This window comes from Drosophila albomicans, chromosome 3, assembly GCF_009650485.2.
Source record: "Drosophila albomicans strain 15112-1751.03 chromosome 3, ASM965048v2, whole genome shotgun sequence".
NCBI lineage: Eukaryota > Metazoa > Arthropoda > Insecta > Diptera > Drosophilidae > Drosophila > Drosophila albomicans.
Genome location: NC_047629.2, coordinates 36,420,796 through 36,445,784, shown reverse-complemented (window position 1 = coordinate 36,445,784; position 24,989 = coordinate 36,420,796). Strand labels below are relative to the sequence as shown.

The 24,989-nt window shown below is 34.0% G+C and overlaps 1 protein-coding gene across 1 annotated transcript in view; it reads right to left on the bottom strand.

Annotated features, from left to right (window-relative positions):
• LOC117569553 (hemicentin-1) overlaps positions 1-22,768 on the bottom strand; it is a 232,156-nt gene extending 209,388 nt beyond the window's left edge. Inside the window, exon 1 of the mRNA XM_052005552.1 lies at positions 22,562-22,768. The gene's annotated coding sequence lies outside the window, so the exon portion shown is untranslated. The remainder of the gene's footprint in view (positions 1-22,561) is intronic.
• Positions 22,769-24,989: the final 2,221 nt, after the last annotated feature.

Genomic DNA, 24,989 nt, shown 5'->3' with positions numbered 1-24,989 from the left:
GACCGCAGCAGAGGAACAGAGAAGTAGAGAGAGAGTAAAGGGAGTTAGTTCACTGTGTTTGTGCGAGAAAAGTAAATCGTATTGCCAAACACACACACACATGTATGTACATCGAGACACACTCACATGCAGTTGCACAAATAATTAATTATGTACGCTCAGTTGCATTCGAAGCAGCAGGAAATGAAGCTGCGCTCTGATGGCTGCCAGCTAAATTATGCCAACGATTCCAACTCCTTCCCGAACACTCCGAGGACAGTAGCTTCCGCTCCAGCGGACAACAGGACACCTGGACACTAGGACACCTGGTCAGCGGAATAGCAACTAAACCAGACCAGAGACGTGCCGACTGTTTGGCATGCTTAAGTGCCGATAATTGCACACCTTTGGCTCACCTTTTATACACACCAACAACTGACAACTGACAACCAACAGCCAACAACCTGACAACAGTGAAAACTGAACACTAAACATAAAGTCTAGGCCAAGCTGTATTCTCTGCTGCAATCTCTCCAGAGTCACATCCACGTGAAGTCGAATGACATTTAAGTGGCATTTAGAGCTTAATCGCTAAGCAGCTGCAACTTGATTCATAGCTTGCCAGCTTGATTGTCTTCAAAACTGAAATGACAGCGCTTAATTGCCCGACCATGAGTAATAATAACTCCAAGTGCAGAGCAATGGCAAAGTCAATGAGAGAAAGGTGTGTTGAGTAATATAAATTAAAAAAATATATTATGAAGTCTTCTTAGAAAACATTCAAGTCAAACTTCTGCAAATAAAAATTATAGTTATTTAAAGACTAATTTTGATATAAAGTTGAAAGAAAAAAAATCCGTACAAACTTACTTTATTTAAATACTTAATATATTTCCAATCTTCGCTTTTTATCACCAAATTGTCATTTACGAGTATTAGTTATAAAAAGTTTAATGCTTGAAGACTTAAATCAATTAACAATTGTCGAAGAATGTAAATTATATATTATCAACCACATTTTTTAGTTGAATTTCATTAATATCGAACACTAACTTGTAATGCTATGAAATAATTCAGAAAAAATTCAATTGAAAATCTGGTAAAATACGCCACTATGTGAAGTTTACAAAGTAGCCAAGTGGCTGAAACAATCCCAAACTTAAAGCAACGCTTATTCGCAGACTGCGTTTGACTTTGCAACACCCAAAAGCTGTCAGGCATCAAACTAGTTTTGACTGTAGTTTATGGCCAAGGACCAGACACATTTGAAGGGCACACTCAGCTCTCACACCTCAACAAAAAGAGAGCGAGACATACATAAAGTTAGAGAGAGACAGAAAGAGAGCAGACAGATCGGCAAACTGGAAAGCGGATGGGCAAAACATGTGCATAAATTTCAACAGTTCGACGTACACATAAAGCCAGCTACTTATGCCAATGCCAAGATGCCACCGCAAATAAAAAGGAAAAACGCCTTAGCACAAAGCCACACAAAGAAGAAAAGCCAAAGCGAGCTGAGCAAGAAAACTTGATACAAAAGTAGCCGCCGCCATCGTTGCTGATGTTGTTGCTTTTGCTTTTGCTGTTATGCTGCCGACGGGGCCAACGAAATTGATTTTCAGGCAATTTGTTCGTTTATGGATTGTTGGCCAGGATTGTTCCGGAAAGAGAGAAAAAGTAGAGGCAGGCAGCTAAAGCAAAAAGAAGCTGCGAGAAAATGGCGATAAAGGACAGCTGCTGCTACTTTTTGGAGTAGAAGATGCTATCGTCTTTATCGTCATCATTGGGCAGCCAAAAGCCCAAAAAACGTGAGCTGGCAAGTGAGAAGGTGGCCACAAAAAAAATTGCTAAAAAAAATAGAAAGCTCATTGACTGCAACACTTTGACACCTGACAGCTGCACACAAAAGCGTGCGACGTATTACGGCGTATTCCCAAACTCCAGCTAACTGAAATTCTGCCGGACTCGATGTCTATGTCGACGTCTATGCGGTGAAAAGTTTTGCGCCCAAGACATGAGATTTATTTTGTGTTGCGGATTTGGTCTCAGCGGTTGTTTGGAGTTCGTGTCTTTGCATGCTGTGAGAATGATTAAGTGGCGCCATCTAGCGATGGGATTTAAGAGGTGATAGATATAGATATAGATATAGATATAGATATAGATATAGATATAGATATAGATATAGATATAGATATAGATATAGATATAGATATAGATATAGATATAGATATAGATATAGATATAGATATAGATATAGATATAGATATAGATATAGATATAGATATAGATATAGATATAGATATAGATATAGATATAGATATAGATATAGATATAGATATAGATATAGATATAGATATAGATATAGATATAGATATAGATATAGATATAGATATAGATATAGATATAGATATAGATATAGATATAGATATAGATATAGATATAGATATAGATATAGATATAGATATAGATATAGATATAGATATAGATATAGATATAGATATAGATATAGATATAGATATAGATATATAGATATAGATATAGATATAGATATAGATATAGATATAGATATAGATATAGATATAGATATAGATATAGATATAGATATAGATATAGATATAGATATAGATATAGATATAGATATAGATATAGATATAGATATAGATATAGATATAGATATAGATATAGATATAGATATAGATATAGATATAGATATAGATATAGATATAGATATAGATATAGATATAGATATAGATATAGATATAGATATATACACATACCATATATACCATATATACCATATCTATACATCATATTAATCATTCGCTCAGTTGCCAATTTGTTCGTCATACTTCCTTCTGGATTTTCTTTCGTCTAGAATTTGTGCTTATACCAAACCCCATTTCTAGTCACTGTTGTTGCCTGTCCCCTGTCGCCATCGCATTATTCAACGCGTGCATAGGACATTAGGCTGGGCGTTGCTAGAATGCTGGGGGACACTCCCTAGCTTCCGGTTGTTGGCATCGGCCTCAGATGTTGCTGGTGATGCGGCTGTCAAACAGTTGGGCAATCACTCAGTCAATTTGGCTTTTTGGCTTACAATTTTACTATGTGCACTGCAGTTTTTCTTTTCATTTCATTTTTTCGTTTGTTGGTGCCTTGTTTTTGTTTTTGTTTTTGGGATTCGTTTTTCGGGGGGCTGGCTAATATGTCTGTGGTTTGATTTATGGACAGGCGGTGGTCGGAGCCACTCCACGCCATTAGCTGCCAACAAATCCAAATCCGTAGTATACTGTCTGAATGTCAAACTGTGCATCAATTTGACTATCCAATTATCTGCGTTCTTTATTCTCTCGTACTCTCTCTCTCTCTTTCTTTCTCTGTGTCGTTCAATCTGTGTCTCTGTCATTTTATGACCTAATTTTGCATGCAAAGACCTTGCTAGATAGATTAGGCGTAAACAATTACGAATTGTGTCTGGCTTTTGACTGTATACAAATAAACAAGATTTTTAAATGCATTTTTCTCTGTATGTAAACAACAATATTCATGAATATAATTCACGAATGCGCTTGCAAACATTCGCAATAATTTTATTGGAAAAATGCAAATTCCAAAAATTGTAATTGTGCAACGTATCAAACTGTGAGCTCTGAAAGAATTTCATGTGATTTTAGCAGATTTTACTATGAGTTATGCTTGCCACCAGGCAAAGTGTCACTCTATTTGATTTATACAGATAAATAGTGATTTTTAGTTGAATTTGCGTAAACTAGAAATTGACATTTTGCCAATTGATCGCTGCTAGGTTTGGACATATAAAGTTGTTTTGCACTTATTGTTAAATAGATGTCAAATATTGATTAAAAGAATTAGAGAAATGTTAAACTAACATCTGAAAATAAATAATAATAGTTTTATATTTCCTGGTGAATACACATCAAATATAATATAGATGATAGATTTAATACTAAAATTAAAGTACGCCTTTTAAATCATTGTTGAACATATTAAACAAATTCCACTCTTTAAACTCAATCATACCTTTAAGTGCAATAATAATTCAGTTGTCGGCTCCCCGCTAATCCTGATTTGTATTCACAATCAAAGTTGGACATATTTGAGCTTGAGTGGAAATCTTCTTTCTTCTGGCCTCAACCCTTAAGCTGTGCTTAACGAAATTTTAGATTCATAAACCTAAACAATGTGCGCCGTTACCCGCCATTAATATTTATTTATGCGCCAATCATTTACAACATGCGCGGCCAATAGACTTGAACATGAACTTCAACTCCCACTTCAAGACAAACAACCCCCTTTTTAGGAAGGAAGGATGAGGTGAAGATGTTGGCGAGACCTTCGAATTCCGCGCCATTTGTCTAATAAAGTGCATAAATTTAAATTATGCAAAAACCACAAGTTGCCCACTTCTAATGCCCGCTACAAATTGCTCTTGAGAATGTTGTATAACAAATGATCGGAACATAAATCAACAAATAACCAAATAAATGACACACAAATATCATTTTTATGGGAGACAAAAACTGAAAGCAAAACTTGCTGTTAAGTTTTCCACGACAACGATGACGAGGTCGACGACGACGAGATAAAAACCCATTAGATTTTCTAATAAATAGAGGCATTAACTAAACATAATGAGCACTTAAGCGCGCACTTCCGGACCCCAGAAATCGCCACGCCCACAACAACGCAAAAAATTGTGGGCAACTGGGTAGAAGGAGAGAGAGAGAGAGACGACAGATTCGGTGACTATGCCATTAAATTCAAACTTCCTGTGTGTTGCTCTGGTTGTGTCGCAATGTGTGTGTATGTGTGTGTGTTTGTGTATTTTGTGTGTTCTGTGGTAAGACTTTGTCTCACAGCTGCTTTAAGTGTTGCCTAATTTACTACAACAAACTGAAAGCTATTTGGGAGCAAGGCCAAGGACGACTCTTAAATACACTTTTATTATAATGGTTAAATGGAAAGAGAAACTCATTTAATTGCACTTTTTAAGCGATTCGCTCAATCAACACAGCTTCATTGATATTTAAACTACTTTGCTTATGTGCTTTTACAATTTACTTATAAATAAATAAAGCTCACAAAAGTTATCATGCAATTTTGTGTAAAATTAAGATATTTAAATTTAAATATATTTTTATAATGTATATTGTGATTGCTATAATTGTATTATTGATATATTATTTCATCAATGAGCTTACATTTGAATCATAAATAACTAAGACTAACAACCAGAAAGCTTTAAGCTTTACTAAAAATTTCAAAGCTCCAAACACATACATTAAAGCGTTTGAAACTTGTGTAAGCTTTGGATTGAATTTTAAATGTTAAGCAAAGTCTTTATAGTTGAAACACTTATTGACTTTAAAAACTACCCCATAATCTTTAATTATTTACAAGAAATCATTCAAACATTTTCAGTCCTACACATTTATTAAGCTTAAACACCCTTCAGCAAAGGGTAGAGCAGCTGAAAGGCAGATAAAGACAGAGTGCTGAGCGAATGCTAAGCAAAAAGTGTCGCTTAAGGTTGAGTTTTGGTTTCGGTTTCGGTGTCGGTTCGCCTTCTGCTTCCTTTTGTGGCTGCCTCGGATATTAAGGACATTAAATCCACATTATTCATTTCGTTGTTGCCGCTGCTCCTGCTGCGGACAACAGACAACACAGACATGAGACAACGGACAATGGACAGCGGACAACAGACAACAGACAATGACAATCGGCAAGCGTTGCGTTGCGTTGCGTTCTGCGCTTATTAAAGCCATTTGGGCAATTCACGTGACCGTTGCGTTGCGTTGCGTTACGTATACGCCCCGTTGGCCATTGTGCGATCATCGTAAAATGAGTAATTGCCAGCATGTTTCAACGCATTCACATTAATGAGCCCAATGTGTGTGCGTGTGTGTGTGTGTGTGTGTGAATGTGTGTGTTCACTGCCCATTTTGATATGTGCAGCATTTTTATGTTTAATCATTTTTCGGCGTCTTTTTTATTACCTTTTACATCAAGTTTTGGCTCATTTTCTCTTCGCCTGTCCGAGCATTTGGTCAAATAACAACAAGCAGAACAACAATAACTACAATAACAACTACAACAACAAAACAAAAACAACAAACAATTGCAAATTACAAAATCGTGACTAGCGTAAATTTGGCCGTTTTGCGGCCATAAATTCGCCATTTGCTGAAAGTTCTCCTCCTCCTTCCTCATAACATTTGCAGGACAGTCAGACAGACTCAGACTCCGATTTCGGATCCGCCTCAGACTCCTTGGCCCATTTGCTCAAGTAGTCGGTAAATTGTTAAGCGGTTATTAGTTTAAATAGCCCAAAAAGTTGTTGCAGCATTGTTTGGCTTAAATAGCCGCCAATTTTTTATATGTGCACTCATTTATATGATGAAGCAACTATTTGCTGTCGAACATTAAAAGGGAGAAACTGAAGCAAATGGTAAAAAGTAAGACAAGTTTTTAAGAAATGTATTAAATATATTTCAAGAAAAATAATATCAAAGCATAAAATTTATGTTTAATCAATTAAAATGTGTGTGATTGATCCTAGTTTTTTCTTCAATTAAATTAAATGGAGAAACTGCAGCAAATTGTAAACTGTATTAAAAATTTTTAAGATATATATATATACATAGATAAATTATATTCTTAGAAAATAAATAAAGGATGAAGGAATTTAAATTTTAATTTTGTTTTTTTCTTCAAACAGTAATAAAAATCTTTGCGAAATAGATAAAATACATTTTATTTAAATTTAAATTTGAAAAAGATTCTAAAAATGAAAAATCATCATTGAATATTGGTATGTAATTAATTGTTGTTCTTTTCTATATTTAAAGTAAAATATTTTTTGAAGCAAATTTGAAAAGCTGCATTTCTTTTAAGGGAATCAGCCAAAGCTGAGCTGGCAGCAATCACATCTAACTCGGCTCTCACTTTTTCACTCCACAACTGCCAAAAAGTTTTACTTTCCCACAGACAACAAGAGAGAGAGAAAAATAGAAAACTGAAATAGAAATCGAACTAGACAAAGGGATACAATTTGCGTTGCTAAATAAACAAAACAAATGCGCAGAAAAAGCAAAATAGAAAACGAAATAAAAAATAGACAAGCACACGAGTACATCTGAATAGATATATGTGTATATATACTTGTATATGCATGTTCTGGCAAACTTTTAAGACAACATTTGGCTAGAGCTGGGCGAAAAAAAAATATAAAACAAAAAAAGAAAAACGGAAAGGTGAGAAAAGCAACGAGAAAATGAAATCGAAACCGGAAATCGACAAGGCGACAGACAGCAAAGCAGAGCAGAGACAGGCAGACAGAAGCTACACAGGTTGCAACTGATGCTGTGGCTGCCGATGTTGCTGATGTTGTTGCTGTGGCTGCTGATGTTGTTGCTGTCGTTGATGTTGAGTCTGCTTCCCGCTCAGCTTGACGCTCGTGGCCCTCTTTGTTTGTATGTTTTGCACACTTGAATTGCTGCTCATTCAACATTCATTCACATGGCAAAGGATACAGATCCAGGCAGTCAGCCAGCCACAGACAGAGAGACAGACATCCAGCTGGTAGTCACGTCAGCGACTTCGTCTAGGACTGCTGACTGTGGCTGTGACTGTGGCTGCGACTGCGGCACACCTCGTGTCGATATTCAAATATTTTCCGTTGACAGATTTCACAATTTTCCACTTTCATACCTTTTTTTTTCTTGCCCTGGCTGTTGCCTGTTGTTGGCTCATGGCCATGGGTAGAAAACACACAGAAAATTCCTTTTACTTATTGTTCATTCATTCCACCGCAGCTTCTTTATGTATCTTTCTCTTTCTCTCTCTCTCTTTCTCTGTCTGTTTGTCTTACGATTTGACTAAAAGCGCCCATTGGGCACATTTTGGGTTCTCTGCATTTTGGTAGCTGGCTTAGAACAATTGATGTGTAAAACATTGATTAGGTTTGTGAAGTGTGGCCTAAAAGTAGGCAGCAAATTTTTCGAGTTTTTTTTCCTCCGGAAAATGCGCACAATTGTAACCATAAGACATTGATTTTTCCTCTTTGTTCTTCTTGCAAGAGACGCTTCAATGAAATGAAATTACATTTTATTTTTTTGTTCTAAAGAAAAGGATGTGATTCCCAAATATGAGAGGTACTTTTCGGTATGATTGAGACAGAGTATGAAGAGTGGGAAGTTGAGGGTTCTCAAATAAAGTCTTCAAAAAAATTTGAAGTATTCACTAAAAGGTTCAATTCAATGTGAATTTTTAAATTGAATTTGCATTTTAATGTGTACTCAAGCAGCATTTTAATTGAATAATGAATTACGAAGCACATCTATTATATTTAAAGCTTTCTGCCACACACTTAGTGCAAAGTCTCGCATCGCATAAAATATCCTTTTGTTCGTTTGTTGTCGATAAAATTACTTAAATTGCTGCCATTAATTGTGCCACATGCATTCGCCACAGAACAGAGATTTACTCATTTAACTATCAATTCATTTGGTAATATTGCTAAATGCTGACCATTAATATCATTTCTCTGTGCTGCATTTTTATTTTTGCAATTCTTGCACTGTATTTTGTGTATGTGTGTGTGAGGCCAATAAAGCACATCAACAAATAATTAATTATGAACACAGCATTTAAATGTATTGTACATGAGAAAACAGAAGTTGAATTCAATGTTTTTTAATGAGTAGAGCAAAAAGTTGTGAAGCAAGATAGACATTTAACATAATTATGTGCCAGGCTGTCTGTCAACATTTTTCTTCATTAAGTGCCAATAAAAAAAAGGTTGAACAGAGAAAAATAAAACAATTGACAAAATGTGTGTAAATGTTGTTGAAGTGTATATTTTGAAATGATTTACATGCCAGTCGGTCTATCTGTCCATCTGCCAGTTTGTCAGTCAGTCCATTCCAAGCACTGACAGTTGCCTTTTTTTCAATAGTTGGATTTTTGCTCTGTTTTTAATTACTTGACGGAAATTCGAAATACGCAACGTGGAACTCGAGGCGAACACTCATAATTAATTTATTATTATGCAGCCCGTTAATGTGCAGCGTATTAACATTAATTTACAACAATACATACAACACATCAATATTCATATCTATCCATATTTACAGCATCTGCAGCTGCGTCTGAATTTGCTCGCTGCGGCTTCGCTTGACAGTTTTTCAATTATCAACTCAAACTATTTAATTGTTTCCAACATTCAGCCGCATTTCTACTCGCGAATCAACTCATTTTTTAATTTATTTCAAGAAATTCCCTATGGCTTCAAGTATAAATTAATAATTAATGCAGCAGTTATTATATAATTTATATTTAACAATTAATAGACAAGAAATGTTGTACACATAATTTAACAAGAATGCAACACTGTTAAATACTAGCTACTTTGAAGACAAGCAAATCATTGCAGTATTATTTTTAAAATATACCGAAATATATACTAAAACATTTAAATATACTAAAGGCTATTTGGTATATTGAATAGTACTACATCACAATTCAACATAGACTACAAAATATGTCAGATAGTATATTTGAAGAATTCTGTTTTGATTTTAATCATAACTGGTAGCGGTTATCTTACACTCGAGAACACTTATCTATAGCTTTCTTACTTGTTTGAAGTAAAGGTCAGTATTTCTATCTTCACTCCACATCAGCTATTAGCTAACGCTTTTATACCTAAAATAAGATATGCATTTTTTTATAATGACTTAAAATATTCATAATTTACTTATGCTTTGAAGTGCATATACTGAGTCAATAGTCAATAGTTGGTATAGAAATATACATATATAGAAAATATACATATTGTATTATTTTTATACAATAAGTTAAACAAAGTTGTTTTCAATATATATTAAGCCCATTTACATATGTTTAAGTTTTAAGTAAAGCATTTCTATGTTCACTCCATTGTCAGATTCTGTCAGCTAATTATCTTTCAAATTATTGTAATGACTGTAAATAATGTTCAGTTGCTTATTATTTGAAATGGATATGCAAGTCTTAATAGTCAATAATTAGTCAATGAAACATTTGATTAAAATATGAATAGTATCTACACTTCATTGCAGCTATAAAGAAACTGTATTACATCTTAAATGATATACATATGTATCTGAGCTTCATTATAAATATTATGATTTATAATGTTAGGTAATAACAATTGTATTCAATCATGAATGAATGTTTTGAATAAATACAAAATAACTATATATTACTTCAACCCAACTACATTCAATCCTCAAGTCAGCATTTGCATCATCACTCTACTGCACTGTCATGCATTGCAGCTATCAAGTAACTCTTTTACACCTTAAATGACACATCTGACTACTGCTGTTGCTGCTGCTGCTGCAGTGCTCAGCTCGGATGGCATCTTTTAGCCTGGCATAACATATCCATAGCCTGTTTTGTCCAATTTCCCGCACCTTTGCAATATTTTCTAATTTGCTGCATCGCTCACCGGGCGAAACTCCACCCCGTCTCTCTTCCTCCCTCCCGTTTCTAACGACTGCTTTACATATTTGCCGCACATTCTGAAAATATTTTTGTTTTCACTCGCTTCTAAAACCAACAAAATAAAAAAAAAAACAAAATATACAGAGAAAAAAAGTGGAAAAAATACAGCAACATGAGGAATGTTTGAAATTCCACGCAAAAGTATGCAACGAGAAACATTTTTTTGGCTAGACATTTGCGTAGCACGAGGAAGATGAAGTTTGGTGAAGTAGTCGAGAAGGGGTGGTGACGGAGAGGGGGGAGAGGATTGGTTGCGGGGCATTTGGCAAAGTCAACGTCAACATGCGGCGAATGGCAGACGGAAGTTGTACGCAAAGACAATGACTAAGCACACGAGACAGACGGAAAGCCAGAGCGACAGACAGACAGACGCATGGGTAACCACACACACACACACAGAAAGAGACGGAGAAGAAGACCCAAAGAATAAGAGAAAGAGAGAGAGAGAGGGGAGGCAAAGAGTGAGAACTGAATGCCAACAATATGCATACAATGCAAAGCCACAGATAAAGTTTCGTTTTTCACTTTATTTTTTGTTTTTTCTTTCCCCTTTTTTTTTGTATTTTCTATTTCTCAATTTTTTTGTTGCTCCTAAAATAAAAGTTTCCTTGACAAACCGTTGTGCAAATGCAACTGCAATGTAAGCATACATACATTTACACACACACACACACATACACACACATGCTCTGTCAGTGCAAATAAAAACATTCTTTACGTGTTTTGATGAACATTTAAATTACAATGGCAGTGAAGATGAAATTTGCCTCAATTCTTGACTTGCACATTTAATTACAAAATCAAATGTTTTAAAGGTTCTTTGAATCTATAAAAGTAAAAAATATATTCTGCAGTGAATGAAATTAATATTATTAATAGCTGACCCATCTAAATAATTTTATTCTATATTTTAAATAAGTTTATATACATTCAGCAGCTTGAAATATGAATATTCAAAGTATTTTCATTAATGAATAAAAATGATCTGATCATTAGTTACAACATATAATTAATTCGTAATTTATGGAGACCTACTTAATATAAATTTAAGTGCTATAACAATTTTAGCAGTGAATAAAAGAGATCTTATTAATGGATATCAAATAATTCTTAAATTATAGACACAACAAATATTTTAAAGTTTATATATAATCAATAATATAAAAAGACTAAATATTTTCAGCATTAAAAAAATGCAGTCTTAGCTTACATTTAACTACATAAGTATACAATTAAATAAACTGAAGTGTAGTAGTTACAGTTGACTGAAGATTAAGTTCAAAGAATTTTCAATAAATTTGGTAATCATATTTTTAGCAACAAATAAATGAAATCCTAGTTAATGCTTCAAATTAATTCCTAATTTATATACACATAAGATTGCCGAGATTTTATGAAAGTTTAATAACTTGAAATGCAAGTTCAGGCTAATCGTATTTGCTTACAGATAATGTAAGCGAAGCAACACAATAAGCCTGTCAATCGCAACAGGAGCCACCGAGGTTGTATTCTCCATTCCCAGATATCCTTATGCATAGAAAGAAGTATATAAATTTCGTGGGCGTGTACTGTTCAATTAACTTTTGGCCCAATACCACACATACACATAAACTACACACTCATACACACAGAGAATAACAACAATAGAAAGGCAAAACAAGAAGTAAAAATAAAATTTAAGTTTGTAAAACAGGTTAAACTTTTGGCTTGCCAGCGAAATTTTTAGACAATGCTCCCACACACAAAAGCAAGCGATAGAAAGAGAAGGCAGATCGAATGGAAAAAAAGAGACAGAGGAAGAGTAGTGTTCCTTATTTTGTTGTTGTTGTTGTTGTTGTGCCGAATACTCGGCATTGACATGCAATGTGGGCAGATACCAAAAAGCTAAAGCAGAGAAGTTGGAGTAAATGCAGCCCTGGCCAAAAAACACAAATTGTGAAAGCCATGCACTATAATTTGTGTACGCCGTGTAGACGTGTACTTACTGCACTCACTGTATGATCTAGTTGTACTTGCAGTTGTTGTTCTAGTTGTTGTTGTTCTTGTTTTCGGTATTGATAAAAGGCGCGTTTAAATAAATTGCAGGTTGAGAAAAACATGCTTAGAATAAAAGCTGAAATAGATGCTTGTAATTCATTTTATATTCAAACAAATTGCTCATTTTTTATATGTTGATAAATTTAACTATTTATTGGCTCTTTATTTAAAATTGAGCAAAAGTACTTTCAATAAAAATTGTCACTTTCACTTTATTTAGTGGCTCATTTTGAAATATTAGTTCAATTAAAATGCATACTTAAAATGTAGCTAAAGTAAGTATATACAAGTAAAAACATTATTATTATGTTGAGAAACCTAAAAATGTATTTGCTTATAAGTTAATATAAAACAAACACATTAAAATAAAATTGAATTTTTTAGGAATTACCGAAATGTTATTTTAATTGAGCGAAACATTTACTTAATTATTAATGAGCTGATAAATTTGGCTTTTTATTTACTAATTATTTAAATACAATAAAAAATGTTTAACATAAATTATATTCAAATAAAAATTGTTACTAATTGTTTGCTCTTTTATCAAATTTTTAAAGAATGTCTTCATTAATATATTATATTCAACTAAATATTTATTAATTCATATGTTCAGATATTTAAATTTGCTCATTAGTTTAATATTAGAAAAGCGAGTTTAATTTAAATTGCAACTAAAAAGATTTATTTAACTGTAGCTTATATGCAAGTAACATTCAATTATTAAGAAGTTTGGATATTTAACTTCTTCTTCCGTATGTTATTAAATTGTAAGTAAAATGTTTAAATAAAATAGAAGCTAAATAATTGAATTAAGTGTTTATTTGATATCTATTCATGCTCGTGGTATTGCATTTAAGTTCGAGCAGGCAGTTCTCACCTTACGGTATAATAAAATTTATCATTTAATACTTCATTTAATATAATAAATAAAAATTATCTTTAAATATTTAAGTATATTTCATGAAAAATAACTCTTTATGTGCGCGTTTGCCTTTTTCTATTCTATTTTATTTTATTTGATACCCCTTTGTATTTGTCATGTAACTAGATGACATAACACTGATTGACCTGTAACCCCTTGAACCTGGCACCTGGAGTCAATCAATTAACCCGACTCAAAAGTGGGCGTGTCTTGTCCGTTGTTTGCGCAAAGTGCGATTTTGATTGATATTTGACATTTATGCGGCACGATTGCGTTTGCTCTGCTCTGCTCCTTCTCCTTCTCCATCTTTTGTTATTGTTGTTTATTTGCGCACATTCGAAAGACTAACAACCGACATGGATACTCACACAAACAAACACACACACACACATACCTTTGAGTGTGTGTGTGTGCGATACTCGTATATAGAAAAGTTCTTCTATGAGCGTGCTCTCGACGTCAACAAACAATTTTCGACATTTCAACATTCATTAATCAAAACGGAAATTATGGGGAGGTGCTTTCCACACTCACTCACTCACTCACATATGCCAAGGCATGCGGATGTGCATATGCGAGTGTGTGTGTGTGAGTGTGCGAAAAACACAAAACAACTGAGCACAACACCAGAAACAATAACAACAATAATGGCAATAGCAACACGATAACAACAAATAACAAGCAGCAGTAGCAGCAGCAAATTAAAGGACTTCTCTCTCGTTTGGCGATTGCGATTGTGTGCGCTGAAGTGTGCAGCTGAGCAAATTTCGTAGCATACTTTTCGGTGCTGCCATTTAATTTCAAGCAGCATACAAAATTTGCAGCAAATTAAAGCAAATAATGAAGAAGAAAGCATACGGGATATATACATACATGATTAAATCAACAGTTCTATTGCTTCAACATTTATTTACATAATACAACGAGCATATTTAAGAGTAAATTATGTTAAATATATTTTGTATTTAAATAATGTGGGTAAATATAAATTAAAACATAATATTGCTTAATATTTAAGTAATGCGTTTACATGTACAAGTTACTTAACTTTTAAATAAAATTTAATGCATCTTAGAATATATTACTTTATTTCATAGACAATCAGCACATTTTAAGATCATACAGCATAAGAATGGAAATCATTTACTTATTTCTTTAATTACTTTGTACTTTATTGAACTTTAGTTATAAACAATGTGATATTATTGTCATTATTTTTATCAATATTTAAAATTTTGCTGAATATATCAGAATTTACATCTTAGGCATAAAGAATTATTTTTATCTGGACTACAATATCTTTAAAGCATTCGAAGTATGAAATGTGAATAATGATTTTCGTACTCTATTATAAAATTGTTTTATTTGATTATTATTTCAATTTCAATTACTTTTTCGAAATATAAATTAATATTTACACTTAATATCTTTATTTGGAAATACTTCAGTTGGAATAATTGAAATTATCGTAATGAAATAAGCTCAAACTAAATTTATTCAATGCTGTATTCAATTTTCATCAATTCACAAACTCTAACTGAAAACAGTTGAAGAGTTTTTCACTTATATTTCGACAGTTGCTAAAGTGCATTTCAGCGTCCACCTAATTGAAGCTATTAACTAACTTCAGCAACGACCAAAAGCGAGTTGCTGTCTTTCGCAGAATATTTGATGGAAATGTGCGCAGTCAAATTCAAACCATTTTCGACGGCATGCGGCGGAAATAAATTGTTATTGTATTTACCAAGAATTTATTAATTAAACACACTTTTCGTCCAAATATTTTGTGCGTGGCAATATCAAGTGAAAAACGCACATCAGAGAAGAACAAAAAAAAAAGAGAAACAAATGAAAACGCAAAAGAGCGTGAGTGAAAGGCATTGACAGACTAAAATTAAATTTGCAGCCTGAAAATATGCAGCAGCAGTTGAAACAGGAGCAGCAGAAACAGAAACAGCGAGCAATATTTGAGTATTTTCGTTTTTATTAAAAACTGTGTGCGGAACAAACTGATAGATAGATGGACAGAGGCCTATGCCAGCGAGTTGGCCACACTCTGGCCAGCTGTTCAACTGGGCCATAATGTTGGCCAAATCGGCACAGCAGTAAATATGAACTGGCCAGTCGACAGTCGACGGCGCGAGGCACGAACCATGAGCCACGAGGCAGCTACCCGCCGGGTTTTATGCCGCACAATTGAAATCGTCGACAGACGCACTTTTCCACCTCACTCACTCTCTCTACTCTCTACTCTCTCTCTCTCACTTTACTCTCTGCTATGCCATTAATAATACGCTTACGCGCTTTTGTGCGGAACACCGCAACCCGTGCCACTCGCTAAGCCCCCCTCCAGGCACTCCCCCCGCTACGCTCCGCCTCGCTCCGATCTGCCAGCGGACCATATAAATGCGCCAAACTGAGTGCAGCTCTCAAAGCGAAGCCTACTGCAAGCTGCAAGCTGCCCAAAGGCCGCTGCCATTTTTTGCTGCTTGTTACACATTTGCCACCAACACACACATACGTCTATATATCCATGTGCATGGGAAATATTGACACACGATATGTCGCAATATGCGCTTTTTTTCTACTTCTTTTTTGCTGGCCACCGTAAGATGCATGCAAAGTGCGTTCATAAGAACAATACGATAAAGGCAGCGAATGCGCACTCTTATGTGCTAAAGACTTTGATAGATGGCAAAAGTAAAGCAGCTTTTAGCCCCCCGGCAGCATTATAATCATGGGCATTGTGAGCTGCTTAGTACTTATAGAGTTTTGGCATTGAACTCGATGTTAAAGTTGTTCGAACTCAAACTGAAAAAGTGAGTTAAAGAGTAGTGGACATTATGTAGCAAGCAAGAGATAATTTTTGTAGCCTAAGACCATTAACCCTCTAAGAGTTGTGATTTGGTAATAATCAAATATCAAATATTGTATCTTTATTGCAAACTGACAAATACAATTCAAGTGACTTAAAGGCCACTTGCTTTTTAGATAATACATATGATGAGAAAATATTATTGATTATATTATTTGATTTCATATGTTATGAATTATGCATAATTCAATAAATATGTCAGCTTCTTACTTATGACAGAAGTAAGTGAAGAATGAAAAGACGCGTGTCTCAGAATTTCTGCTTTCAAGAATACAGTCATTAAATAAAGCAATTCTTTCATAAGTAGAACTTTAATATAGTTACTTTTAATGTTTCCTATATGGAACTTCATCTAACATAAGGTTTTAAGTTGTCATACTGGTTGTATTCCTAATTTACATCTATTAAATTAACTTCAATTATGCAAAGCCTTAAACAAAAAGAAAAGAAATAAATGAAACTAAAATAATGAACTTTACACTTAAGGAACAAACTTGACTAATTGAAAATTTGCAGAACTTTATTATTTAGGGTTTTGTTTTACTGAAATTTTAAATTTATTCTATAAATATATTTCAAAAAAATTCTTAATATTTTTGAAGTTGACTCAGGTTAAAAATAAATACTCAAAATATAACCTTTTTGTTCTCATACAATCTAACTAACAAATTATTTTACATTAATTGCTTTTATTATATTTTTTATTACTTAAATTTTCCAATATGCTTAACAGTTTATGCTTTCATTGCTTTCAGCCAAGTTTTTAAGCTGATTTTATTATATATGTTAATCTAAGGAATATAATAATATTTATTTGTTCATGTTATTATTCCCTCAATTTACAAGCTAAAAGTCCCCAATTTGTTCAACTTTGTTTTTGTAAGCTCTCCCACCAAAATGTTTATAATCCGACGATTGAATAAAGTTGAATTCACCTAAATTTAGCTGGCACTTTAAGCATTTTAGATAAATGTTTAGCGAGCAGCTCGCCAGCCCCATGAGGCTCATTCATAATATTGAACATGTTTGAAGCACCCTTCAAAATGCTGGCACAATCCAACCAATTTAGCCTGGATGCTTCTATTTGTGAAAGTTTGCGTGCCAAACGCCACAAATCGATTTAAACGAAAAAAAAACAGAAAACAGAAAACAACACACAAAAACAAAACTTTGGAAAATGTGAAAAATTACTAGGCATAAAAAAAAACAGGAGAAAAATTGACAACAAGAAAAACGAAAACAACAAATTGGAACATTTTTGAGGCGATGTATTTCGATTTGTAACAATTATTGGTCGTTACGAGGCGCAAAACAAGCTGCCCAATTTCCTTACCCAAACACACAGTTGAGTTGAGTTTCCCCCTTCGCTCTCCTCCCTCTTCATTTCCCAACAATTATTGCACATTTTTGTGGCATACTTTGCGGCGGCTTGCAAGCACGAAGCTCCCAAACCAAACCAAACCACACGCTAATGCTTTTGAAATAATAACAATAAATATTATTGACATGCAAAAATGCCACAAAATGTCAGGAAATATTTATTATACCCCCACCACGAAAAGTTGCTGCGAAGAACGTTCAACCACTGTATCGAAATTTTAGTTAATATTTGTACTCGATTATTTTTATTTCTCTATACACATTTATTTCATTCTTTGGTGACGGTCGTAATTAGCGTTAATTGATTTGCAGCTGCTGCAATTATGTGAATATTTCAAATGACATTTTGTGGGCGTGGTTGGCGTGTGGTGACCCAAAATAGCACAAAACACCAAAAAGAAAAACCAACCAGCAAATGGCAAAACTCTACAGTTTGTCAACGCTTAAAAGTTCGTTTGAATTTTTCGCCTTTTTCGTGTATGTTAATACCCCTTAAATACTGAAAATGAGATTGAATGCAACGTAAGCACTATAGAGGTGTCTAACAATTTATATTGTTCTATTTACATTTTAAAAGGTTTAATTGTGGTGGACTAATTGGAATAGGACAACAACTTGGTATTAAGTAAGACTTTAATCGCATAACGAAACACAATTCATTACTTCACTTTATCCTATTAAATATATTTTCTCTTTTATATGAATTAAATAGATATTAATCTATAGAATAAAAGTAGAATATTAGAAGGATAATATAGAGTCATAAATTATAGAAAACTTATTGTATTCCCCACAAGAATAAATAAAGAAAAAATCACATTCTGCGATCTATTTAAAATCAACAGTATTTCATAGTATGAAATTCATACTCAAATAACTTCTCTAAACAATAAAATTTGAACTTCTAAAATACTTTCAGTATTTATAAATTTTTTTATATATATTATCCTGCAGGGTATCTCTCATTCGATCACTCACATCCCTCATCGCCTGTTCAGCATGTTAATTGATATTCTCGCTGACATTTTTATGGCTTTTCGTTTTTAGTTTTCGCTCGCAACATTTTTGGCCTAAATTGTTGCAGTTTATTTATTTAAATTTATTAGCATCGGTTATTTGGGCTGTCGGCTTAAGCGGACGCCATTTAAAATTCAATAAAATGCAAAGCGTAAGCAATGAAAATATTCGCCAAACAGTCCGAAAATGTCCTCTCAATGGGCCACCAGCCAGGTCAATTGGCTGGCTGCTTTACTTTCTGTGTTAATGTTGCAGCCAGATGTTGTCACTGGCTTTTAATAATATGCAATGAGTTTGTTTTAATGCTCTTTAACTGCGACGTAACCAGGCGAATTTTATGTATAGAAATTTAAATTTTGTAATTAAATTGAGTGCGGAGTAATTTCAAATTTATGTATTTAAAAATTTAAAATATATTTTTTATTAATGCATAAACATTTTTATATTAAAAACGAATTTGTTGCGAAGTAATATATACATTTTTTATAATACATGAATTTATAATATATAAAAGTTTAACATTTTAAAATGAATTTGTTGAGGAGTAGCTTTTTGCATTTAAATAATATGTTATATTTAGTACTCATATATTGGTAATACATATTTCAAAAAAATTCATCTAATCAAAAGCAACTTTTTATAAAAAAAGAAGAGAACTTAAAATATTACCACTGTACTCAAATTAATTGTAGTTAAGTTTTCTTTTTAAATAGAAATATTAACTTTTATTTAAACGAAGCTCTAGACTTGTTTACTTATTAAATAGATATAGAACTTAAAATATCAAAAAGATTTTAAAATATTATCATTGTAGTCAAATTAATAGTAATTGTTTTTCAGTTTTTAAATAAAAATTTCGACAATAATTTAATTATATTGTAGACTTCCCAACTTATTAATAAACTTTTATTATTTATAGTAGATAATATTTATAGAGGAGAACCTAACAATAATTGTCATTGTATTCAAAGAGTTTCTAAAATATGAATGTTAACTCTAATTAAAAAATATTATACACTTCTTAACCTAGCTAATATATTTTATTCTTTATAGATAAAATAGTTACTTCTTAAACTTTTTTACCTAAGGTCAGCAGCTGCTTCTGAACAAATTACAAAGTTCTTAAATTCTTCAAACTTTAAGATGTTGCAAGTAAAAGTATGCATATCAATAGCTTTGGCTTGTCGTGCATCTATTTACATTTCTTTTGTTCCATTTTACAGCAGCACACCCACTTCGCATAATGCCGGCAAATTCCCAGAAGCAATTTCTCATCTTATTCTATGTTTTTTTTTTTTTTGCTCCCCCCTTTTTTTCAATTTTTAACCCACAAGACAGACAAAAGCAGCTGCAGTTTTGTAGTTGTAATTGTTATTGTTGTTGTTGCTTATTGTGTTGGTCGGTTGCATCTTGTTTCATCATTTTTGTTTTCCATCTTGTGCCACACTTCAAGCGCTTTTCCACTTGAGCAGCGAGCTTTTCTTTGGTTGCACTTAAGCGGCGCTTCAATTCACACTTCACCTGAAGAGGCCGCCCAGGTGGCCCAGCTGCAGGTGTAACTGCAGCCAACCCATTCTCAGAATCTCTTCTCTGCCATAAATGACAATCGAAGGCTACACACACACTAACACACAAACAAAACAAAACGGAAACAATTCGCAGCGGATTTTGCAGCGCTAAACCGCAATTAAAAATGCACCCAAAAGTAGGCAACAGTTTTTTTTTTCTGTTTCCTCTTTGTGTTTCAGTTTTGCAGTTTCTCTTTCTGTGCTGCTGTATGTTTTGTTGTTTTTTTTTTTTAATTTTTGTTTTTATTTCATCTGCTTTTGGCCGTTGGCATTTTTAAGTGTATTTGTGTTTAATTAAAATACTTTTCGCACTTTGGCTTTGTTGATTGCATATTTTGCCAGAATTTTTCCCTTGCTTTCTATTTGTCTGATTGACTGACTGACTAACTGACTCACTGACTCACTGACTGAGTGACTCCCTGACTGGCACTGTTGAAAGTTTTCCTCTGGCGTTTTGCCTTTTTATTTGCCATGTTCTATGCGAAACTCTGTTGAAAATGATTTGCATTCTTTTGCTGTTTACTGAAAGTATTTTAATATAGTTTATGGTATCTCTCTCGTTTAACTGTTGAGCGCTGCCTTTTCCTCTTCCTCAGGTATTTTCATTATTAGACGATTTTTCATTCCCCCTGCTATTTTTTTTTTGTTTGGATGCAGTTGCACTTTCTATTGAGGTATGCAAGTAATCGACGCAGCAACTTTCTGTGGCAAGTTTAATTCATTTCGAATTTCAATTCAACTTTTCAGCGTACAGTTTCATATTTATGCATTTAACTTTGTTTTGCGATATAGAACGGTAAATTAAATAATTTACACTACGATAAGCACATTGAAAAGTTTCTTGTAGTATTTTAAATACTAAATTAAATGAAACAGTTTTTAACTAATGCAGCTCTCAAATGTTGTTGGCGTTGTTTCTACAGTTTTCACTGTAGGGGATTCTACAATGCAAATTTTTCTTTTTCGAAATTAAAAACTTTTTTCTAAGAAACTTTTTTATTTAACTAATGAACGTATTTTATTATTATGAGACACGTGCTTAGAAAATAATATAATTTTAAGACTAGTTTGCTCTGATATAATTTCAAAAGCTTATAATAGCGCAACTCAAAGTCTTGTTTTTATAATTCATACAATTCCTTATATTTTTTAATTTAACAAAATATAAAATACATTGGTGTTTACAATGTTTTATTCTTACGTTTTGTGTTGCCATTAAATTCTACTTTCCCAAAACTTTCCTCTGTCGCTGACAAAGTTGTAAACAAAACTACTTTGGGCAATGAAACACCACAAAAATTCCCGCGAATTAAAATGAAAATACTCCAAGCTCCAAACATTACTGAATGCCTTTTTAATATTATTTCTTAGGTATAGTAAATAAGTCCTTTGCATAGTTTAAATTAACAAAAAAAACTATAGCATACTTTTCGACGCTCAGTCGATTTATAAGTGACTCCTATAATTCAACTATATCAACTCTTCTGCTTACGATATTTATGTGTTAGTTTTGTTTAATAAAAACTGTATATTTAATTATAGCATAAATCTGCACTTACCCAGAATGTCCATTTCGTTTTAGGTTGCAGCTAGTCGCATTAAATATTTATATATTTGCATTTTTTATATATTCCGCACTTGTTTGAACATTAATTTATGACGTTTTTATTTGAAGCTGTCACACACACAAACACACACGTATTTTAATCATTTTTTCGATCATTTTATATTTATTTATTGATGTGTATATTGTTGTTGATTTTTATATTGTGACATCGCTTAGACTATTGATTTATTAACTTGAATTTTAGGGGATAGGAAATGTCGTGAGTTTGCTATAGAACCTCTGGACTATAAATTCGCTTTGTAGATAACATTTAAATGCAGAAATTTGCATGTTTAATAAAAGGAAAATAAAGTTTGACCCAACTGGAAAGTTTGCGAATCGCTCTACAAAGAATTTCTGCAAACACTTTAATAAATTTCCATTTTGATAGCACGCTCCAACTGAACTAAAGTGCTTCAACAAAATGTGCTCTACAAAATGCATAAAAAATGCATATGCTTGTCATAAGCAGAAACGGGAAAGAGAAGGCGAAGGCAAAGCAAAGCACAGCTGATGACAAAGAGGAAGGTGCCAACAACAGTTAATTGCTCTACGAAACAGAGACAGAGGGAAACAGCCCAAAAAAAAAAAAGAAAACAACAACTTACCCGCCCAACAAGCACAACAACGAAAAAACCATTAACGAGACATTTTCGCACACGTAGTTTAATTGTTGTGAATCGCATTAGATCAAAACACACTTAATAGTAGATTTACTCTTTGAATGCTTTGCGCTTACGGGCAGCTGCAAATAATATTCAAGTGACGTTGTCGTAGGTTCGCGCACCGAGAAAACGATATTCGAACTTTGCGCTTAAATCGTTCGTTTGCAACTGAAGCGACAACTGCACACTGTTCGCCAAATTCGCTGCACTCGTCGGGGCAGCAGCGACAGCCGCAGCAGCAGCAGCAGCCAAAGCAGCAAAAGCAGCAGCCAAAGCAGCAGCAGCAGGAGCCAAAGGCTTCCAATGCGAAGGCGAACGAAGGCTTCAGCGAGTGGGCAGCCCCAAAAGCAAACAAAACAGAGATACGGCGACGATGACGACGATGGCAATGGCAATGGCGTGCGTTATCGTCGCCGGCAAACGTTTCTGCCGTTTCATTCGTGTGATTTCTGTTGTCCCATTCCCAAAGCGTTTCACACACACGAGCTGAGAAAGCTCATAATGAAGTTCCAAACAGCAGCTGAAGATGTTGTCATTAGCACGAAATGGTCAAAAAATGAAAATAATATATATTTTAAATTTAAAATATACATATCCTTAACCTTTTTCACTTATTGTATATTTCAAATATATAATTAATAGTTTGTTATGTTCTTGCACAGCGAGAGAGTGAGAGAGCTGAAGTGAATGAGAGCAAGCTGAAGTGAGAGCTCGCAAAGTGCATTCTCTCACTCTCTCTTTTGGATTTTTATGGCGCTCTGCATGCTGTTGCACACTGGAATGCCTGGAATGCTTGGAATACTATTCGTGCAACTTGAGGCAGCTGCAAAAACACAGAGTTAACATTAAGTTTACAGCATGTGAAAGAATAAAAACTAAAGCTCAAATATGTGTAGCTATTAATGACACTAAAATACTTTATTTAAAATTCTTATTATATACAAATTTTGAAATAGTTTCTTACTTAATAATATTACACACTTTATTTACATTTTTAAAAATAACAACAATATGTTAAAGCCGCTTCCAGTTGTTGCTCTTAAGTAAACAAATGTGCGCTCTTAAATGAAGCTGCCATAAAACACATTCCAGTGTTTCAGCATGCCAAAACGTTTCCGCCGAAGCTGCCATAAAACTTTCCACAGCACCTACTACACATGTCTGTCTCTCTCTCTCTCTCTCAGTCTCTCACTCTCTCTCTCTCTCTGTAGAATTCTCTCGGGTGCTGTTTGGTGCTCTCATTTAAGTGCTATGCTCCACATTTCAAAGCCACAAACTGCTGACAGCTGACATTTTGAAGATGTCTCCACACGAGGCGATTTACGACCACGACGAAGTGCGAAAGCCAAAAGACGACGACGAATAACAACAACATCAACAACAACAACAGCAATAAGAACAACATGCGGATGCCTTATAAAGATGAACCTGCCCCAAGAAAAATAGAGAGAGAGCAAACGGCAAAGTCAGACCGGCCGGCATGGCCATAAATTATGAAGCTGCCGCTGGAAGGAAACTCGTTTGCTGGCATTTTGAAAGTGTAACGTGTTTTTGCAGTGCGCGCCTAAAAGTATGCAACATAAAACCGCACAACAGCTGCTGTCGCTGCTTGCAAACTGAAACTGCTGCTGTTAACGTTAATCAGCTTTCCATTTTGAAATCCTCAACCTGCAACTAGACACGCAACAGCATACCGAGCCTCTTCTCCCCTTCCTCCCTCCCTCATATAGTTTTCATGTTCATCCGCTTACAAAGCACGGCTTTTGTTCCATTCCATTTCATGGCATTTCGCGGCCTACAAGCTTCCCTCTCCCTCTCTCTTCCTCTCTTTCACTCTCCGCCAAATCAATTGCTTGCAACATGACTAAATCTTTTGGATACACGAAATTTGTTTAGTGTGTTCTGCTTTGGCGCCCTGCGGCTCGCGTGAAGCGCGTTCGCTGCCAGTTTTTAGGGGAAGCAGAAGGAAGAGGAGGAACAGGAGGCGAGTTATACCCGATGGACCGCGCATTGATTACAACTACTACCAATTTTTCAGCTTGTTGCACATTTTGGCGTGTTCCGTTGCATGCTGCATGTGGCTGCCGTTGCATCCGTGGCGCATCCATATGGCAGCAAAAGATGCAGCGTGAAAGCACACAACACACTTTATGCTAAAGACGAACTTATTAAATATGCATTTGAACATTAAAGTAAATAATATGAATAATTCAAAATTAATGCAAAAGCATATTAATTCACATCTACTAATGGCAATGAATATTATGAATTATTCAAATTGCATTCATAAAGTGCACTCAGCATATTTTATGAATATGAAATATACCTACTCTGGTAAGCTTCATCGGCCAGTTATAAGATTGTATCAGAA